This window comes from Pecten maximus, chromosome 4 (assembly GCF_902652985.1).
Source record: "Pecten maximus chromosome 4, xPecMax1.1, whole genome shotgun sequence".
Lineage (NCBI taxonomy): Eukaryota > Metazoa > Mollusca > Bivalvia > Pectinida > Pectinidae > Pecten > Pecten maximus.
Genome location: NC_047018.1, coordinates 38424615 through 38447150, shown reverse-complemented (window position 1 = coordinate 38447150; position 22536 = coordinate 38424615). Strand labels below are relative to the sequence as shown.

The following is a 22536-nucleotide window of genomic DNA, read 5'->3' as shown; positions in this document are numbered from 1 at the left end:
GTACCCCGTGGGCCGATAGTTATATTAAGGACCTCGCTGTACTAGTATTGAACATTTAACTGATTGGATACGGAATTGTATAGTCATTATAAATGGTACAGCTTTGCGAGTATCCATCATATAGAGTAATGTGATATGTTTGTCTGCAAAGCTGTGTCAATTATCACGTCTTAAAACTCCAAATCAAGACAGCTCATTAGCAATATTTACATTTTTACACTATTATTCTAAAAGAAGGCATTTTCTTCCAAAATGTAACCATTGGAGTGGAACGGCCATTTCAATAGGTGTAATACAATTATTCTATTCAAAGGAATATGTATTTTTGTGAGGTCGTTGCATTTCCATTTTGAACTCGAACGAATTAGTTGAAGTATTTTTAACGTGTGTTTCTTCCTATTATTTTCCTAAGTTGATTTGACCTTTAACCTTAAATGTTTATCAATGTATTACCGGAAGGGAATGTTTCACCACCCTAGTTCTTATTTTGAGAATATGACTTAATTAATTTGACCTAGTTTGTATGCCGGGTATTAACGATGGTATATTGTATATTGTGTACGGTTTTGCTCCCGTTTTTTCGTTTCTGACAATTACTCTCCCGGAACACCTGGTCGTATTATCTTTGTACTATTTCAAAGGTCTCCATGTAAATCTACACTTTTGCTAATATTTTGCCCTCGTTTATCGATTTAGAGTTAGAATTACGGCTTAATTATTTTGCCTTTTGCCGGTAATATCTTTTTGTTTGTGTTTCTAAATTTAGTATTGGTGCTTGGCTGTACAAAGTAACATTCAAAAATGGCGAAACTATCTTTCCACTGCAGTCAACAACAATGCATTAACATTTCTTAATAATTCACTAGTAAAAAGGTAATAAGTTATACTCCTGACCTAATTCATACATAGAAAATTCTACTAGAAAACATTTATCCTCTTATGCATGTATGAGGTATTTTAACCTTTTCTCTCCTGTAATTTCCGTTTGTTTTTTTTTTTTTTTTTTAAATTTATCTCCATGAATAAATTCCTAGAGATTTTATTGGTGTATGTTAACATCTAACCCGATATTTCCGCCTCGTTACGTAAGGTACCTATACTGATACAGTTTACCATTTGATCATTAGAGACCACCATTCCACCGTTTGTTAATTCCTTTGATACTCCTCCCCTATACTTTCTTCTCTAGTTATCCCCGATGTAGTAATTCTGATAATATCTTGATGAAGTGGATATTCCTTTTTGACACTGATCTCGTTATCCATTTGATAATCGTGCCATGCACACGCCGTTGGTGTTGGTTCCTGCTAGTTTTACAACATAACGTTTTCTTGTTGCGTCGAGTCGTGTACCGTACGGGAGATGTAACACTAGACGTTATCTTCATCACTATCTGACGATTACATTGTGACTTTCCCTTGTGATGTTTTTATATATTGTGATTTTTTTTCTCTCTAGTTTGAGTATGTCCCTACTTCTGAGAGAAGAATACCGGAGAACAGTTGGATTTGGTCCACATTAAATATATGTATTATTGAAAACTATGATGTATATATAAATATATATACAATGTATATGACACGTAGGTAAGGAACTCGCGCCAAGTCTGCAGTTAGGGCGTACTTGCTGCCCCCATCGCATGATCGTAAGAGGCAACTGAATTTGGGATCTTATCTTTTCTCTTTCTTCACAACTTTCCTCTTCCCGATGTCTTCCTTGACAGAGCCTCACTTTTGGCCTTTAATTGAGTGTTCGCCCCTGTGAGGAAGGCTTTGGGTTCTGTCCCCTAGCCGAGACATACCAGTGTCTTGAAAAATGATAGTTGCTACTCCTGCTAATTAGCGCTCAGCATTTCGGGAGTGGAGCGACTGGTTTGCCCGTTGTCAGTATAATGTGACCGGATGGGGGGGTCCTGCTGGGTGTCTTCGGCAGTATGCTTCATTCGGGAAGCACTATAAACCGGCAAAAGTTACGAACTATCACAAGAAGACTTAACACGAACATACCGCAGCCTCCCAAAACACACATATGCACTCACCACACGCATGCCTGTCGCACACACGGGAGGCCGTCCTTAAATGACCTTAGCTGTTGGTAGGATGTTATACATATAAAAACCAAACTAAATCGTGCCAAGTCCCTTTGGATTTTATGCTCTTTTTTCCTCCCTGATCTTTACCATTCATCGCTTGTTTCATCGAAACAACACAACATTTCTTGTATCTCATTATCTGTGTAACTTCTAGACTGCAGTTCCTGTATCTGTTCTAGACGTCTTCTTGATCCTCCTTTTCTCTCCAAGGCCGTTTCTTACTATATACCTGTAACTTTACTGGTTCTGTTCTACAGTGTGTAACTAACTACATATTAACCTTCAGCTACCTTCATGTTAACTTGAAGCTAAACCACCTATTAACCTGCAATTATGCTACATACTAACTTTCAATTACATTTCATGTTAACATCAAGCTTAACTGCATATAAACCTGCAACTGCACTACATATTAACCTGCAACTTAACTACATATTAACCTGCAACTTAACTACATATTAACCTGCAACTTAACTACATTTAACCTGCAGCTAAACTACATGTTTGCTTCGCTTATTAATTATGGACCTTTGATGAGGTCAATATGATGTTTAACAAATGTTAATATTTTAGATTTTATTAGGTCAGCATAACACCATGTTAACCGAATCGGAGGTGTTTAAATTTGCTATTACGCATGAAACTTCTTTGCAAAAAGGTGGGATTGTCTTGATAACGAGAAATTTACACTGGGACATTGTGATGCCACAATGTGTATGTCGTCAATCAGGTTAAGTTATTAACCTCCACGTGACGATGTTTTAGCCAAAAATAATTGTGGAAAATCTTACGATATCTAATATTACAGAACCTGCAGCTAAATGACATGTTAACCTGCATTTATGTTACATATCATCTTGGAGCTAAACTTCATATTAACCTGCATTCCACGTACACATTACACTATCATTAGATATATACACTAGAACTACTAACGTCCATCTCATTACACTGTCAATAGCTATACCAGACCCACAGCACACCTTATATACCCTGTACCTCACTGTTCCGTCAGACCTAGCCAATGTGTGGCTATTACTGTACTAATATTACAATCGAACTGCTGCGCTGTGGTAATAATAGACTCAATCAGCGTTATATTAGGTTGGCTAATTGATTACAGTGTTGCTTTGGAGTAACAGTTACCCGATTACAGTGGTTATTGGACCGACATTCTGATAAGACGATATTTAACAGGTTGTGTCTAGCGTGCTAACAATTATCCATATTGACCACCTTCCGTTAATACAGGCTATAAATAATGGTGTGATCATATCCCGGTCGAACTGGATGCATGACCATGTGATAACATTTCCCCGACATTATGATCATGTGACCACTTTGATTTTAAATATTCCCCGAATTGATCATGTGACTTCCTTCCCGCCAAACATGCCCTCAATTGTCATGTGACAACGTTCAAATGTATTTCACGGTCATGTTTTTCGTCTTTATTAGGTTTGGTGGTGACAGTTTGGTGGCAGAGTTGTGATGGTGGAGACGCAGCATACAACTAGCTATTGCTAGTGATGTGTTTACCTGGGCCCCGATCGATCGGGAGGTCTCACGATACATGTAAACACACCGTCACCGCCATGACGTAAGCACCTCGCTCTGGGCCCGGAATAATTTTCATCAATGACAAACTCTTCCCATTGAAAGCTGCCGACATGTGAACGGACCTCTAACCATCTCGTCACTTGGCGGTGGGGACTTTTCTGCTACAACATGGCCACGGATAGCTCAGACAGGAGTGTCACCAAGAAATATAAGTGGTGCGCGTGCGACTAATTGACCATGGGATACGTCTCATCACGTACATCAGCACGTACTCTCACACATGCCTTGGCATTAACAAGGTAAAGTGAAACATACTAGATTCAGTGTCGACTGTTATTGTAGTATAAGTATTGATTTGAGAGGCTGGTGCTTGTGTAGGACAAACCATGGCAGTCTGGCGCGGAGTATATACGTATGCAGTGTAGGAAATGTACAGATTTAACACAAATTACGTCGACTTCTGCTAATGTGATTGACACACTGACTGACAGGCGAACGCTGTGGTAGAGGACCGTGGTTCGCTCGAAGACGTTACGCTAGGTAAGTCGTGGTGACGTAGTACACATTTTCTCAGTACACACCGGAAACATATGATTGATATCGTAGGGTTTCCTTGTGTATAACGTACATATGTATGATGTATTGTACGATCAACAATTGGTCATCACATCTAAGTATCGTATCATTTCACAATGGAAAAGTGGTATCTGTATAAAGTATACATTATAGTATTATGGTATCAGCTGTACAGAGTATATATACTATTGTGGTATCTGTACATAGTCTATAACATGTAGTATTGTGATATCTTTACATAGTATATATAGTATTGTGGTATCTGTACAGAGTATATATAGTATTGTGGTATCTATACAGAGTATATATAGTATTGTGGTAACTGTACACAGTCTATAACATGTAGTATTGTGATATCTTTACATAGTATATATAGTATTATGGTATCTGTACAGAGTATATATAGTAGTGTGGTATCTGTATAGAGTATATATAGTATTGTGGTATCTGTATAGAGTATATATAGTATTGTGGTATCTGTACAGAGTATATATAGTATTGTGGTATCTGTACAGAGTATATATAGTATTGTGGTATCTGTACAGAGTATATATAGTATTGTGGTATCTGTATAGAGTATATATAGTAGTGTGGTATCTGTATAGAGTATATATAGTATTGTGGTATCTATACACAGTATATATAGTATTGTGGTATCTGTATAGAGTATATATAGTATTGTGGTATCTGTACAGAGTATATATAGTATTGTGGTATCTGTACAGAGTATATATAGTATTGTGGTATCTGTACAGAGTATATAGTATTGTGGTATCTGTACAGAGTATATATAGTATTGTGGTATCTGTATAGAGTATATATAGTATTGTGATATCTGTACAGAGTATATATAGTATTGTGGTATCTGTACAGAGTATATATAGTATTGTGGTATCTGTACAGAGTATATATAGTATTGTGGTATCTGTACAGAGTATATATAGTATTGTGGTATCTGTACAGAGTATATATAGTATTGTGGGTATCTGTACTAGAGTATATATAGTATTGTGGTATCTAGTACAGAGTATATAGAGTATTGTGGTATCTATACAGAGTATATATAGTATTGTGGTATCTGTACAGAGTATATATAGTATTGTTGGTATCTGTCAGAGTATATAGTATTGTGGTATCTATACAGAGTATATATAGTAATTGTGGTATCTATACAGAGTATATATAGTATTGTGGTATCTGTATAGAGTATATATAGTATTGTGGTATCTGTACAGAGTATATAGTATTGTGGTATCTGTATAGAGTATATATAGTATTGTGGTATCTGTACAGAGTATATATAGTATTGTGGTATCTGTACAGAGTATATATAGTATTGTGGTATCTGTACAGAGTATATATAGTATTGTGGTATCTGTACAGAGTATATATAGTATTGTGGTATCTGTACAGTATATATAGTATTGTGGTATCTGTACAGAGTATATATAGTATTGTGGTATCTGTACAGAGTATATATAGTATTGTGGTATCTGTACAGAGTATATATAGTATTGTGGTATCTGTACAGAGTATATATAGTATTGTGGTATCTATACAGAGTATATATAGTATTGTGGTATCTGTACAGAGTATATAGTATTGTGGTATCTGTACAGTGTATATATAGTATTGTGGTATCTGTACAGAGTATATATAGTATTGTGGTATCTATACAGAGTATATATAGTATTGTGGTATCTATACAGAGTATATATAGTATTGTGGTATCTGTACAGTATATATAGTATTGTGGTATCTGTACAGAGTATATATAGTATTGTGGTATCTGTACAGAGTATATAGTATTGTGGTATCTGTACAGAGTATATATAGTATTGTGGTATCTATACAGAGTATATATAGTATTGTGGTATCTGTACAGAGTATATATAGTATTGTGGTATCTGTACAGAGTATATATAGTATTGTGGTATCTGTACAGAGTATATATAGTATTGTGGTATCTGTACAGAGTATATATAGTATTGTGGTATCTGTACAGAGTATATATAGTATTGTGGTATCTGTACAGAGTATATATAGTATTGTGGTATCTGTACAGAGTATATATAGTATTGTGGTATCTGTACAGAGTATATATAGTATTGTGGTATCTGTACAGAGTATATATAGTATTGTGGTATCTGTACAGAGTATATATAGTATTGTGGTATCTGTACAGAGTATATATAGTATTGTGGTATCTGTACAGAGTATATATAGTATTGTGGTATCTGTACAGAGTATATATAGTATTGTGGTATCTGTACAGAGTATATATAGTATTGTGGTATCTGTACAGAGTATATAGTATTGTGGTATCTGTACAGAGTATATATAGTATTGTGGTATCTGTACAGAGTATATATAGTATTGTGGTATCTGTACAGAGTATATATAGTATTGTGGTATCTGTACAGAGTATATATAGTATTGTGGTATCTGTACAGAGTATATATAGTATTGTGGTATCTGTACAGAGTATATATAGTATTGTGGTATCTGTACAGAGTATATATAGTATTGTGGTATCTGTACAGAGTATATATAGTATTGTGGTATCTGTACAGAGTATATATAGTATTGTGGTATCTGTACAGAGTATATATAGTATTGTGGTATCTATACAGAGTATATATAGTATTGTGGTATCTGTACAGAGTATATATAGTATTGTGGTATCTGTACAGAGTATATATAGTATTGTGGTATCTGTACAGAGTATATATAGTATTGTGGTATCTGTACAGAGTATATATAGTATTGTGGTATCTGTACAGAGTATATATAGTATTGTGGTATCTGTACAGAGTTATATATAGTATTGTGGTATCTGTACAGAGTATATATAGTATTGTGGTATCTGTACAGAGTATATATAGTATTGTGGTATCTGTACAGAGTATATATAGTATTGTGGTATCTGTACAGAGTATATATAGTATTGTGGTATCTGTACAGAGTATATATAGTATTGTGGTATCTGTACAGAGTATATATAGTATTGTGGTATCTATACAGAGTATATATAGTATTGTGGTATCTGTACAGAGTATATATAGTATTGTGGTATCTATACAGAGTATATATAGTATTGTGGTATCTGTACAGAGTATATATAGTTTTGTGGTATCAGTACAGAGTATATAGTATTGTGGTATCTGTACATAGTATATATAGTATTGTGGTATCAGTACAGAGTATATATAGTATTTTGGTATCCGTACAGAGTATATATAGCATTGTGGTATCTGTACAGAGTATATATAGTATTTTGGTATCCGTACAGAGTATATATAGCATTGTGGTATCTGTACAGAGTATATATAGTATTGTGGTATCTGTACAGAGTATATATAGTATTGTGGTATCAGTACAGAGTATATATAGTATTGTGGTATCTGTACAGAGTATATATAGTATTGTGATATCTGTATAGAGTATATATAGCATTGTGGTATCTGTACAGAGTATATATAGTATTGTGGTATCTGTACAGAGTATATATAGTATTGTGATATCTGTACAGAGTATATATAGTATTGTGGTATCTGTACAGAATATATATAGTATTGTGGTATCTGTACAGTGTATATATAGTATTCTGGTATCGGTACAGAGTATATATAGTGTTTTGGTATCTGTACAGAGTATATATAGTATTGTGATATCTGTACAGAGTATATATAGTATTGTGGTATCTGTACAGAGTATATATAGTATTGTGGTATCTGTATAGAGTATATATAGTATTGTGATATCTGTACAGAGTATATATAGTATTGTGGTATCTGTATAGAGTATATATAGTATTGTGGTATCTGTACAGAGTATATATAGTATTGTGCCATTCAGAATACCAGTATGTTTATGATGGTTAGTGTATCTCGATTTCCCATCCACTCAGCATAATGTGGTTCAATGTAGGTATAACATCCGGGTATGGGTGAAGTGTAATGTGTAGTGTGTATAATTAAGTATGCTAAGATAATGTATATAATATCGTGGTATCGTGTTCATGTTATAAATGATATAATGGTTTCAAGCTAGTATGATATCGTGGTATCTGGATAATATAATAAATTGTATCGTGGTATCAGGCTAGTATAATATCGTGATATCAGGTTGGCAAATGCATATAGTATAAGTCATGGTAGCAGATACGTATGCTATAGCGTTGTATCAGGTTATTATAATATATAATCTCGTGGAATCAAGTATGATATCGTGGTATCAGGTTGATAATAAGCATACAATATCGTGGTAGCAGGTTAATTTGTATATTGTATCGTTGAGTCGTAATATCATATATATTGTGATATACATAAGTGATATATTTTTTTGAGTATTGACATTCACTTTGTATAATCTTAAAGTGTATTATAGCATCACGTGTCTATCAAGTATGCAGCATCTTTGTACGCCGATTCTGTACCACTTTTTACCATCAGACTCCCTCTAATGCTTGTTATCATATCTCGTTATCGCTGGATTCTTTAAGCTAAATATAGGTCTATAAAAATTGGTAACTTGTGCTCCCCGTCTGTTTGTGTGGTAGCCAGCGAGAAACACTGCCCACCTGTGATGTTATTCTGCATAAGTCTATATAATGTTAGAGGAGTTGAGACGTTAATTCATCAATGTACACACTTCCGTTCTTCAAACTTTCCAAATATAAGTTTGGGTCGATGATGTAATAATCACATGGGTGATACATGTCACTTGGAGAAGAATGGCAAGATAGTTGAGGTAATTATGATATTAGTTATAGAATCACGCAGTGTCAAACCTGTGTTTATTGTTTGTAGTTTAAATAATATGTGTCTGTTACAGCACAGGTTAGCTCGAGCTTCCTCTGGCCCTGAAACGGTATCAGGGTCAGAGGAAACTCGGGCTAATTACAGGTACAATTGTATGTCAGGTTTGTAAACAATAGTATATATATAACAACAACATAAGTGATGCAATTAATATATACATGTCTATATATTATACACACATATATATACATACATATACGTGAGCTGCCATGTGCTAATATGAGAGATCATGCGATCACCAGTTTGATCACCCTGCATTTTAAAGAGATCACGTGGTACAATTAAGCCGGTGTGTTGGTTGTGTTAACCAAAGGAAAGTGGTCACGTGGTTACCAGTATAAACAGATGGATTGGTAACCACGTGGTGCGGAAATTTGGAGTTATGAGCATGTATAGAGAACATTTGGCAAACTTGTCTATTGCGTGTGAATAATTCAGCAGCTTCAATAAGTTAAGGCATAACTGATGCGGGTGTGTTCTCGGGCACCGCTCACCTTTCACATTGTTTAATTGCCCGGGAATTGATGGTGTGGCGCTACGGCGCGGAAAGTGTCGGAATCACACCACTTGGAATTAGTTTCCTTTGAAAACATAAGTTATACAAACCAAAATAGAAAACCTTTAAAACTAGGTCTGCCTTGTACACTGTATAGAACAGCTCCTGGTCTGGGCAGCGTTTAAGCATGTAGGCTGAGGCCCAGCGCCGCTATATACGAATATTGGTTTGTGGTGAGGGGACCAATTGCACATTTTCGTCCGTCTGTCTGTCTGCTTATTGTAATATCTCTGCATGTTTATGTAAGGTTTTAAAGGCTTAAAATTTATATTTTGTTTTTCAACTTCGGGCATGCCTTAAGGTAGATATAGACTGGCCACCAGATCCTATTGTTTGTTTTGTTTTTGTTTGTTTTGTTGTTTCTTTTTGTTAAGAATTACCAAGCTAATTACTAATACTAGATTATCTCCCCCTGGTTTGAAATTTAGAATCAGATATATGCAAGAGACCAAAATCATAAAGCTCAATTTTATTAATAATTTTGATATTCTAGAGACAGGGGGTCAGTCTATATCCGGAAGCTTAAATAAACCAAAGGTCAATATATCACTGGTGCTTGTTTGAGGAACATAGATTAAATGTCAAACTCTTAATTGTTTGCGATCCTTATAGCTGCCTTTCTAGACAGATGTTGAAGTCCCATGTTTAACATGGACACGTTAGAATATCTATGAAGTCGGTCAAAGTAACAAGTTACAAATGGCGAAACCGCCTCTGATTGGTTAATTACCCGATAATGTACAAAGAAAGGTCAAGGACACTTAAATGTTAATAATGTCATTCCATTTCCACACTTTTGGTGATACATCTAGTGGCTGTATTTCTCGGTTAATTGTGATGACATTTCAAAGACAGGTTTTTCTGTGAAAACCCCTAGGAAAGAGTGACTTTGAGGGCGATCAACCGAAGGTCACCGACGTTAATATCAAAAACAGAGATCCATGAGACAAGGGACGATAATGTGGAGTTTTTCTTTTCTTTTGTTAGATTACGGATGTTACAGGATGTTGTTAAAGTCAGTGGTCTGTAAAGTCAGGTTTCACTGTATATTACAGGATGTCGTTAAAGTCAGTGGTCGGTAAAGTCAGGTTTTACTTCATATAATAGGATTTTGTTAAAGTCAAGTGTCAGTTAATTCAGCTTTCACTTTATATTACAGGATGTCGTTAGTCAGTGGTCAGTAAAGTCAGGTTTCTCTGTATATTTCAGGATGTCATTAAAGTCAATGGTCAGTAAAGTCAGGTTTCTCTGTATATTACAGGATGCCGTTAAAATCAGTGGTCAACAAAGTCAGGTTTCTCTGTATATTACAGGATGCCGTTAAAGTCAGTGGTCAGTAAAGTCAGGTTTCTCTGTATATTACAGGATGCCGTTAAAGTCAGTGGTCAGTAAAGTCAGGTTTCTCTGTATATTACAGGATGCCGTTAAAGTCAGTGGTCAGTAAAGTCAGGTTTCTCTGTATATTACAGGATGTCATTAAAGTCAATGGTCAGTAAAGTCAGGTTTCTCTGTATATTTCAGGATGTCGTTAAAGTCAGTGGTCAGTAAAGTCAGGTTTCTCTGTACATTACAGGATGTCGTTAAAGTCAGTGGTCAGTAAAGTCAGGTTTCACTGTATATTACAGGATGTCGTTAAAATCAGTGGTCAACAAAGTCAAGTTTCACTGTATATTACTGGATGTCGTTAAAGTCAGGTGTCAACAAAGTCAGGTTTCTCTGTATATTACAGGATGTCGTTAAAATTAGTTGCAAGTAAGGCAGGTTTCAATATATCTGAAGTTTAGTACAGAAAGGCATTCCATCACATGGACATCCCCAGACCTCACCAAAAATGAGAGGACACTTACTTACATTAGATTAACATAGCGCAATTCCATTAGTGAAGTATGACGTCACAATGGATTACATTATTTAGAGGGTTTATACTATTCTGTTAAGTGATTATCCTTGATTCGATATTAGATCAGTTATGAAGCGGAGATTTAGCAAAACAAATATATTTAGATCTCGCTTAACGATTCAAAGCTGAATCAGTCACCGTTAATCTGTGACGTCATTGCTGCAAGACGATGCTCACACAATCACAGTACATGCTATCAATCCGTTTATCGCTGCCAATCGATGATGTATGTGGGAGAATGAGAAATGCGGGGGATGAAGGCGAGTCAACTCTACAACACGATAGTTACCTCCCACAAATTAATACGTCTGCTGTCTGTTAAATGGGACAAAGAATTGGCAAGGCTGTAAGATTAAATAAGACCATTAAACCTCCACACACTGCCTTCATTACAGAGAAACGGCATCAGGTATACCAAGTTTTACCGAGTACCAAGTAAGTACATGTAAGAGTAATGATGTCATAATACGTAGGTAAAGATATACTAGAACTGTGTACAAGTAACATGCAAACGTCATACAGGTAACTCTAGGTAACGTGTAAACGTCATACAGGTAACTCTAGGTAAACGTGTAAACGTCATACAGGTAACATAATTTACGGAATCTAGGTAACGTGTAAACGTTATACAGGTAACACTAGGTAACGTTTAACATACAGTTAACACAACTTCCGGAATCCAGGTAACGTGTAAACGTCATACAGGTAACAAAACTTACGGTATCTAAGTAACGTTTAAACGTCTTACAGGTACCAAAACTTATGGTATCTAGGTAATCCAGGCATTAATTTCATTTATAGCAGAAATTGAACAAAAATACTTGTAAGTTGGGGTAATGCCGTTGTTTCACTGTAGATATTACATCTTGTGGATTTATGTTTAAATGTGCTAAACGATGGGTTTTAAACCTATATGTTTACGGTATAAAGTTCAATTGTCATTAATGCAAAATAAATTGATAACAATGGTCTTCTGACATGCAAGCAACAGAAGATTGAACTTCAATTTTCATATTGCATTTATATCTATATCTATATTATGTATATGGACTTGCATCGAAAATTTCACTTTGTATATATGACGTCACTCTGTCTGTAAATGATTACGTCAGCATCCGCACCTTGGCAGTTATAGTCAGTGTTACATAATCAAAATCAATAGCGTCCCCGACATAAAACTTCTGGCACCAAAGAGGAGACAGACTCCGCGGTATAGCTGGTGATTTATGACACGGTATTGGTCCGGGTCTATACAGTATCATAGAACACGTCACTGTTACGTATGGTTGTCTATTTTAGGGATTTCGGGGTCACGTGGTTGTCTATTTTAGGGACTTGTTGGAAATCACGTGGTTGTCTATTTAAGTGATTGTTTTGGAATCACACGGTTGTCTAATTTTAGAGGCTGGTTCGTGATAACGTGGATGTCTATTTTAGTGACTGGTTCGAGATCACGTGGTTGTCTATTTTAGGGATTGGTTCGAAATTACGTGGCTGTCTATTTAAGGGATTCGTTTGAAATCATGCGGTTGTCTAATTTAAAAGACTGGTTCGTGATCACGTGGTTCTCTATTTAGGGACTGGCTCTGGATCACGTGGTTGTCTATTTTAGAGACTGGTTCGAGATCACGTGGTTCTCTATTTAGGGACTGGCTCTGGATCACGTGGTTGCCTATTTAAGTCAGTTAGTACTTAGAATATATTACTAATGTAGCTCATTCTTGGTTCCTTATCTCAGCATGGAATGCACTGACTTGGCCAACTGTATGTCGATATGTATTATCGGGTGGGTAACCAATTGCAAGTCAGTGAGTATAATGTGGAGATACAAATGTACCTATAAATCCTGCAATATATTGTGTCACATGCTCCTGATATTCCTAGATTGTGTCTCGAACGGAATATATGCTTTATAAAGAAATACCACGTAACTCGTAGCAAGAAGTACCACGCCTCGTCCCACCCGGGGCGACGTAACTGCCGAGGATATATATGGATATTTGTTTTCGGGGTGGGGCACAGAGGAGAAGACCCCATATATCCAGCATGCACCAATTAAAAAGGGTAATAATCCAAGCTGGTACAGTCTATCTGGATACCTTGGGGAACCTAGTTAGTGCATGCATGATGAAAGCTGTGCCACAGTGTCCGGATAATCAACAGAGGGGTTTTACTGTGTTCCTTACAGTCTCTCGCTACCTCTGATTGGTCGATTGTCGGTCGAGAAGGACCAATCGCAACTCGGGTAGTATCTGCTACAATAAAACTACTTATTAGAAGGAATGGATGCTTGATGTTGTATCATAGTGGAACGGGATAAGTAAACAATTATTATCAAACACAGGGAAACATAAAGTATATTTATCATCCAGAGGGAGGAAATTTGTGACAATTTTAGGGGTAATAAAGGTTACGACCTTTCGCTACAACCAGTTATTAAAAACTAATTTGTTGAGAATAAAACCGATGTGCAATCCTTAATTGAACAACCCCGCGGCCCGGGTACTAGACTGCCACTCTTAATTTAGAGCTGCATGGAACACAGAGTTTAGGTTGAGCTCAACAACATATTAGAATAGAAGCATAACCTGAACTCTGATGAGCATGAAGAGATAATCCCAATTATATGCTATCGTATTTGTCCTGGGGCTAGGCCGCTCCCAAAGGAATCACGTGGGAAAACGATGGACATTCCCTCCCTACAACTATACTATTGCTAAAGGGATGAATATATATGGATATTATTGGGTCTATTGGCAACACTGAATACATTGAATAATTTAAGAGCAAAGAACGTCAATATATTCTGAGATCCATTTTCCATGTTGAGTATTGAACAGATATCAGTTTAAAAAATAAAATAGATTAACAAGGAAAACGTTATAATAGTCTGACGTTCAATATTGAACCTTAGGGGTTTTGGATACTTCACGCTGAAAGGTCTCATGTTATCCTTGATTCCGTTTCAAAATGGTAGATATTGAAACAGGTTCGATCTAGATTATTTGAAAAATTGATATCTATATTAGTAATTTATGAAGTGTGGTGTCTCAATATTCTTGATTCCATTTCTGTGTTGACTGTATGTAAGTCTGTCAAATCTCAGCAGAGGTACTTGTAGTTAAAATGTGGAGATATTAGATGTCCCTTTGTATATCCTCGTGTCAACAGTCAAAAATTCAAGGATGGGTTCACTTTTAGAGACATCTGTGTATTCGAGATAGCACTTTTATGTTGCGTTTGTTTAGTACAAGATTCGCTTTCAACGGTTGGTTGAATGATTTTCAACTAGATTCCATTTTCAAATATTCCTCTAGTTCCAACGTTGTAAATGAGCCTCCGTTATTTTTTTCATAGATTTCCAGCGTTACTCCGAACGCAAGTAGTCCTACCTGTGGCTACGGAAGCCTTACTGACCTCTGCGTGTCTCTGTATCGACCAGGACAGGTCGGTGACCTTACTCGGACAGAGTGTGTCCGACACACATCACTCCCCCACATTCCATTCCGATCGTGTTCTGATGCTGATCAGTTGTAGTCTCGTTCTCGTTGCCATTCAACAAGTCTTTATCTGTCCATTCATAATTTGCGGAAACAGTCAACAAGCCTCTCCGCCAATGCATGTCTTCAGTAAGCAATCAAACCTATCCATCAATGGTATTCCGAATGGCTTACGTTTAGTCTTTCTCGTGGTTGATAGTTTTTTTACTTACATTGAATATACGTACAAACACGAAATTTAAGCAACTCTAACCTGTGTCGGCCTTTAGCCTAATTTTTACACTAGTACATGTATATATGAATTAAACATCCGCAGAAATACCAGATATTTTTCTACTACAATATAATCTACAATTATATATACAAAACGTACATGTACAAGAGTAAGAGAAGGTCGATAAATATATTCTTTGTGTGGTCGTCACAATTCATGCTGATGGTCAGTCTTCTTCTGTAACATGACAGCAGGTTACATTTCCGCATGCCTGTCCTTGGTCATACTTGTAGAGTAGGGAGGCAGTTCATTCTAGTTAGCTATAACCCCCCCCCCCCCCCCCCCCCCCCCCACTCTCCTCTCCCTTTCTCGATCTTCTCTCACTAACCCCTCTTCCACTTCCTTCCTCCCTCTCTCTCTCCGTCTCTCTTGATTACTTTACTCTCTCTCTCTCACCCTTCCCTTACTCCCATTCTCTCCTCTCCCCAACTCCCCTTTCTCACTCCTCTCTCTCCCTAACCCTCTTTATCTCCTCTCACCCACTCTCTCTCTCTCTCTCTCACCCTCCCCTTACTCCCATTCTCTCCTCTCCCCAACTCCCCTTTCTCACTCCTCTCTCTCCCTAACCCTCTTTATCTCCTCTCACCCACTCTCTCTCTCTCTCTCTCTCTCTCTCTCTCTCATCTCTCTCACCCTCCCCTACTCCATTCTCCTCTCCCCAATCCCCTTGCCCACGCCTCTCTCTCCCTAACCCCTTTATCCCTCTACACCACTCTCTCCTCCTCTCTCACCCTCCCTTACGCCCATTCCCCGCTCTCCCCAACTCCCCTTTCTCACTCCTCTCCTCCTAACCCTCTTTACTCCTCCAACATCCAACACCACTCTCTCGCTCCTCTCTCACCCACCCCTTACTACCATCCTCCTCTCCCAAGACCATTCTCACTCCGCTCTCCCAACCTCTTAATCTCCTCTCAACCCACCTCGTCTCTCCTCTCTCTCACCCTCCCCTTACTCCCATTCTCTCCTCTCCCCAACTCCCCTTTCTCACTCCTCTCTCTCCCTAACCCTCTTTATCTCCTCTCCCCGACTCCCCTTTCTCACTCCTCTCTCTCCACACCCTTTGATGCCGCCTAGACCCACTCTCTCTCTCTCTCACTAACACGTCCCCTTGACTCCCATTCTCAGTCTCTCCCAACTCCCCTTTCTCACTCCCTCTCGCCAACCCTCGTGTGACTCCTCTCACCCACTCTCGCATCTCTCTTCTCACCGCCCCTCGCTACCCATTCTCTCCTCTCCCCAACCCCTGGCTCACTCCTCGTCTCTCCCTAACCTCTTGATCTCCTCTCACGCCACCCACCTCTCTCGTCATCTCACCCTCCCCTTACGCCCATTCTCGTCTGCGTCCCCAACTCCCTTGCACTCCTCTCTCTCCCTAACCCTCTTGTATCTCCATCCAGCTCGTCACCCCTCTCCTCCTCGTCTCTCCACCCGCCACCTACTCCCACTTCGCCGTCCTCCCCCACTCCCCTGTCTCACCCCCCTCTCCCCTAACCCTCTTTATCTCCTCTCACCCACTCTCTCTCTCTCTCTCTCACCCTCCCCTTACTCCCATTCTCTCCTCTCCCCCACTCCCCTTTCTCACTCCTCTCTCTCCCTAACCCTCTTTATCTCCTCTCACCCACTCTCTCTCTCTCTCTCTCACCCCCCTTACTCCCATTCTCGTCTCTCCCAACTCCCTTTCTCACTCCTTCTCTCCTAACCCTCTTTATCTCCTCTCCCCACTCTCTCTCTCTTCCTCTCTTCACCCTCCCCTTACTCCATTTCTCTCCTCTCACCCAACCTCCCCTTTCTCACTCCTCTCTCCCCTAAACCCTCTTTATCTCCTCTCACCACTCTCTCTCTCTCTCTCTCTCACCCTCCCCTTACTCCCATTCTCTCCTCTCCCCAACTCCCCTTTCTCACTCCTCTCTCTCCCTAACCCTCTTTATCTCCTCTCACCCACTCTCTCTCTCTCTCTCTCACCCTCCCCTTACTCCCATTCTCTCCTCTCCCCAACTCCCCTTTCTCACTCCTCTCTCTCCCTAACCCTCTTTATCTCCTCTCACCCACTCTCTCTCTCTAATTAATTCCCAGATAAGTATACAGGAAGTAACTCTTGGTTTGTTAATTTGTCTAGACTAAGTATTGTTCACCCCTCCCAGTACAGTTACTAGTCCCTCCCCAAGCTAAGCCAGTACCTCTATATCATAATCCCGGCAATTGTCGTCGACGGACAATCCTACATTGTACTGCCTATGTAAACAAGGACGAAATACCCTCGACACTCGATGTAGTATTGGATATTTCTATTCTTTTCACATTTTATTTCATATTAAATGGGTAGTTTTGTCTTGCTACAGATTAAGACTATACAATATGAACTTACTACGTCTGCATCTAGTACACTTACTGGTCCATTCCTCGAATATAAAATGCCAAACAACCTGAATGGCTGTACAATCTTTTGACATACCCCTTGATAAAGGGGGCAGCCGTTTATCAACAGAAACTTTTAACATATACATTTCATATATTTTAGTATTCAATCATAATTTTTTAGCAAAGATGAGCGAGAAATAAGTACGCGTCAAAAGTTCTAAAATTACAGATTAACTAAACCCCTATTTTTAGATCATCATGCACTTCAGGAAAAACCTTTAAAAACGAAACCTGCGCCCGGCAGATATTGGCAAAATGACTCCGCTTACAAGTGTTATACAAATAATTCAACCATTCATCAGACAACAGAATATAAATTGAAAAAGTCTGATCAGCATGAATAAAAATTACAATACTAATATACTAAAAAACAGCACCAAAGAATAGTGATTAACTTATGATCCACACATACATGTAAAAGGAGGATTGCAGGGGTGGTTGGACGGATGTCCTTTCAAAAATAATTCTGAAACTGAATATGCCTACATCATAAAAATGAATCACAACAATTTAGAAAGTTTTCAAAGATGGCGTCATAAACGCCCTGGAATTAATTCCATAGTGGGGATTACCTTAATGTTTGAGGGGCTGGGCTGAGCCCTCGACCAATCAGGAACTATGTATTTAGCACGGGTGCACTTGACCCCACAGTGGCAAAAGTGACCCTTGACCAATGAAAAGACATTAATTAACATATGATAATTATTTGTATACTAAACCAATTATGTGTGGATCGTTATTGTACAAAGATATGTCTATAAGGAATTTTCACATTAATTACAACTAGTCAAAAAAGAAGAAAAAAAACAGTGCAACATCTTTAAAATAATCGACCATTTATATATTTCAAACATACCTTTCATCGAAAACCATATTACATATATCATTTATACCTCGTATAAACCCTTCACCGACACCGTATATTAAACAACTCGTTGATCCACAAACCCGTCACCGACCCTATATTAAAAAAACACAATGATGTAACCCCCACCCCCTACCCCTCCCTCTATCGTTGAAAAGCATCTTATTCATCACATACGTGGACACACGTGAGTTGTATCGGTTATACATGTGTATACGTTTGCTGTTTTGTGGTTTCATTGGTCGGATGTTATACAGACGAGTCCACGACAACCCTTCTTTAGGATCTATTTTCAAGACCTACACTATTGCACGTCGAAGTCTAGTGGCAAGAGCTCACTCGCGTGTCCACCTATAATTTACAATTTCATGAATGAAAAATCAATAGCGTGTGACTTGCCGCATACCAAGATAGTCGCGTGTCGCCTTGGCGCCATAGAAACAGACCTACAAGACGCATCGACACGCTGTGTGCTGGTAAATGTTTCGCACTGGAGACCGCGTGCTTTCATATAGGTATACATAAGGTTACCATAGAAACAGTTTTCTCCAAGACACATTGACACTCGGGTGCTGAGAAATGAGTCTAATGTTGTGGCACGTTATATTTCTTAAGAAGCAGTTCGCCAAGACAAATTTGACACTCATGTGCTGGGATATGTGTCGCTTTGAAGACCCTGTATTACGTTCATACTGTATACAATACGTCACCATAAAGTTGGCCGTAACTGCTTGACATCTTTACAACACATCTAGGTTTTTAGGTCATCTGACCCAAAGGGTCAGGATGACCTATAGTCATCGTGCTTCGTCCGTCGTCGTCCGCCGTCCGCCGTGCGCCGTGCGCCGTCCGTAAACTTTTTCTTTCAAAACGCTACTCCTCCTTAACGCTTGGGTGGATTACTTCCAAATTTGGTTTGAAGCATCATTGGGGGAGGGCAATCATATTTTATATAAATGAGGCTGGTCTGACCCCTGGGGCCAGAAGGGCGGGGCCCCAAAAAGGGAACTTAGGTGAATATTGCTATAAAATCCTACTCCTCCTTTACCCTTGGGTGGATTACAACTAAATTTGGTTGGAAACATCATTGGGGGAGGGCGGTCATATTTTATATAAATGAAGTTGGTGTGACCCCTGGGGCCTGAGGGGCGGGGCCCCAAAAGGGGAACTTTGATGAAATTTTGCTATAAAATCCTACTCCTCCTTAACCCTTTGGTGGATTTCAACCAGATATTGTGTGAAACATCATTTGGGGAGGGTGATCATATTTTATATAAATGAGGCTAGTGTGACCCCTGGGGCCTGAGGGGCGGGGCCCCAAATGGGGAACTTTGATGAAATTTTGCTATAAAATCCTACTCCTCCTTAACCCTTTAGTGGATTTCAACCAGATATGTTGTGAAACATCATTTGGGGAGGGCGGTCATATTTTATATAAATGAGGCTAGTGTGACCCCTGGGGCCTGAGGGGCGGGGCCCCAAAAGGGGAACTTTTATGAAATTTTGCTATAAAATCCTACTCCTCCTTAACCCTTTAGTAGATTTCAACCAGATATGTTGTGAAAAATCATTTGGGGAGGGTGGTCATATTTTATATAAATGAGGCTAGTGTGACCCCTGGGGCCAGAGATGCGGGGCCCCAAAAGGGCAACTTTGATGAAATTTTGCTTTAAAATACTACTCCTCCAAAACCCAAAAGTAGATTATTACAAAATTTGGTGTGGAACATCGTTGGAGGAGGACAATCATATTTTATATAAACGAGGCTGGTCTGACCCCTAGGGCCAGAGGGGCCGCGCGGGCCCTAAATAGGGAACTTTGGTGGATATTTGCTATAAAATCCTACTCCTCCTTTACCCTTTGGTGGATTACAACTAAATTTGGTGTGAAACATCATTGGGGGAGGGTGGTCATATTTTATATAAATGAGGCTGGTGTGAGCCCTGGGGCCAGAGTGACGGGCCCAAAAAAGGGAACTTTGATGAAATTTTGCTATAAAATCCTACTCGTCCTTAACCCTTTGGTAGATTTCAACCAGATATTGTGTGAAACTTCATTGGGAGAGGGTGGTCATATTTTATATAAATGAGGCTGGTGTGGCCCCTGGGGCCAGAGGTGCGGGGCCCCAAAAGGGGAACTTTGATGAAATTTTGCTATAAAATCCTACTCCTCCTTAACCCTTTGGTGGATTTCAACAAGATGTGGTGTGAAACATCATTGGGGGAAGGTGGTCATATTTTATATAAATTAGGCTGGTGTGGCCCCTGGGGCCAGAAGGGCAGGGCCCCAAACGGGGAACTTTGATGAAATTTTGCTTTACAATACTACTCCTCCTAACCCCCATAGTGAATTATTACCAAATTTGGTGTGAAACATCATTGGAGGAGGACAATCATATTTTATATAAATGAGGCTGGTTTGACCCCTAGGGCCAGAGGGGCGGGGCCCCAAAAGAGGAACTTTGGTGAATTTTTGCTATAAATCCTACTTCTCTCTAACCCTTGGGTGGATTAATACGAAATATGGTGTGAAACATCCTTTGGGAAGGGTGGTCATATTTTATATAAACGAGGCTAGTGTGACCCCTGGGGCCTGAGGGGCAGGGCCCCAAAAGGGGAACTTTGGTGAATATTTGCTGTTAAATCCTAATCCTCCCTAACCTTTTGGTGGATTACAACCTTATTTGATGTGAAACATAAGGTGACGGCAAGCATATTTTTTAATGAGACAGGTTTGACCCCTGGGGAAAAAAAGATGGGGCAAAAGGAGCGCTTAGGTTAAACATTTCTTTAAAATGCAATTCCTCCTTAATGCCTTAATTGATTACAACTATATTTAGCATGAAACATTGGGGAAAGGCAATCCTAATTGATATAAATGAGTCTTGTCTGACCCATTGGGACAGAGGGGCATGCCCCAAAAATGGGAACTTGGCTAAAATTTTGCTTTATGATGCTGCTCTTCCTGGACAAGCTAAATGGATAAAAACCAAATTTGATCTAAAACATAACTGGCTGCGATAAATGATTTATGGTAATAATGCTGGATTGAGGGGTGTGTCCCTGCTGTAAGTGTAAGTGTTTGTCAGATGACCGTTAAGGCCCATGGGCCTCTTGTTGTGGATGGTGCCTGCTCGACTGGGTCAACTGTATAGTGTTATCTCCCTGAAATGGCACGTTCCAGGCATCTTTATATAACACATCTCCCTGTCAATTATACTTACACCAGTAAGAGCAAGTTATATTTACTGAGCGTCCAGTAGTCATTTGGATGACGTTGGTACCTGGATTTAGAGGATAGAACCGATTAGCCATTCAGGACAAGAAGAACAATTCCTGTCTGTAGAGATTTGTTTGTTTGCTTGGTTTATCGCCCCATGAGCTTCCACGGTCATCTTGAGGCGGATACCCTTGTAGTAGTTGGCGACTACCTCACTGAACAACATACGGGAGGCCTGTTGTATGCCATGCACAGCAATTGAGGTAAAGTTTCTTGCCCAAGAACACAACCACGACAGCACAGGCCGGCCCGTTTCTCACATTTCCGAGAAATACAGACCCTCGCCGGGGCCAGGGGGCTGGACCCAATAATGAAAATAAGAAAAATTAAATATTTAAAAAAGACATCTCACAAATTGTAACCTAATTTGACGTGAAACTGCCATGGAAGTTGAGCAGAGTAAAATGAGCATCATATCTTTACATATGTATTAAGGACAGAAGGGGTAGGACGATAACGCACATGGAATTAAATGGGTTATTTTTCTCCATTGTAGGAAACAAATTAAGTAGTATAAGCACAGACACGATATTATATCAGTTCTTAGGCCCCCTTGGAAATCACGCCTTTGGCTTATTTTTGACCACTCGCTAATTAAATACGAAAAGATTTAATACAAAACATCTCTTTGTTCGTATGGATGAAATGTTGCATCAGTAAAAGTTTTCAGCTGGCAAGGACCAGATTAGCAAG

General features: G+C 38.9%; 1 protein-coding gene across 1 annotated transcript in view; it reads left to right on the top strand.

The window, feature by feature from the left end:
• The first annotated feature begins 3570 nt into the window (after positions 1 to 3570).
• Positions 3571 to 22536, top strand: part of LOC117326028 — a 43422-nt gene continuing 24456 nt past the window's right edge. Inside the window, exon 1 of the mRNA XM_033882612.1 lies at positions 3571 to 4192. The gene's annotated coding sequence lies outside the window, so the exon portion shown is untranslated. The remainder of the gene's footprint in view (positions 4193 to 22536) is intronic.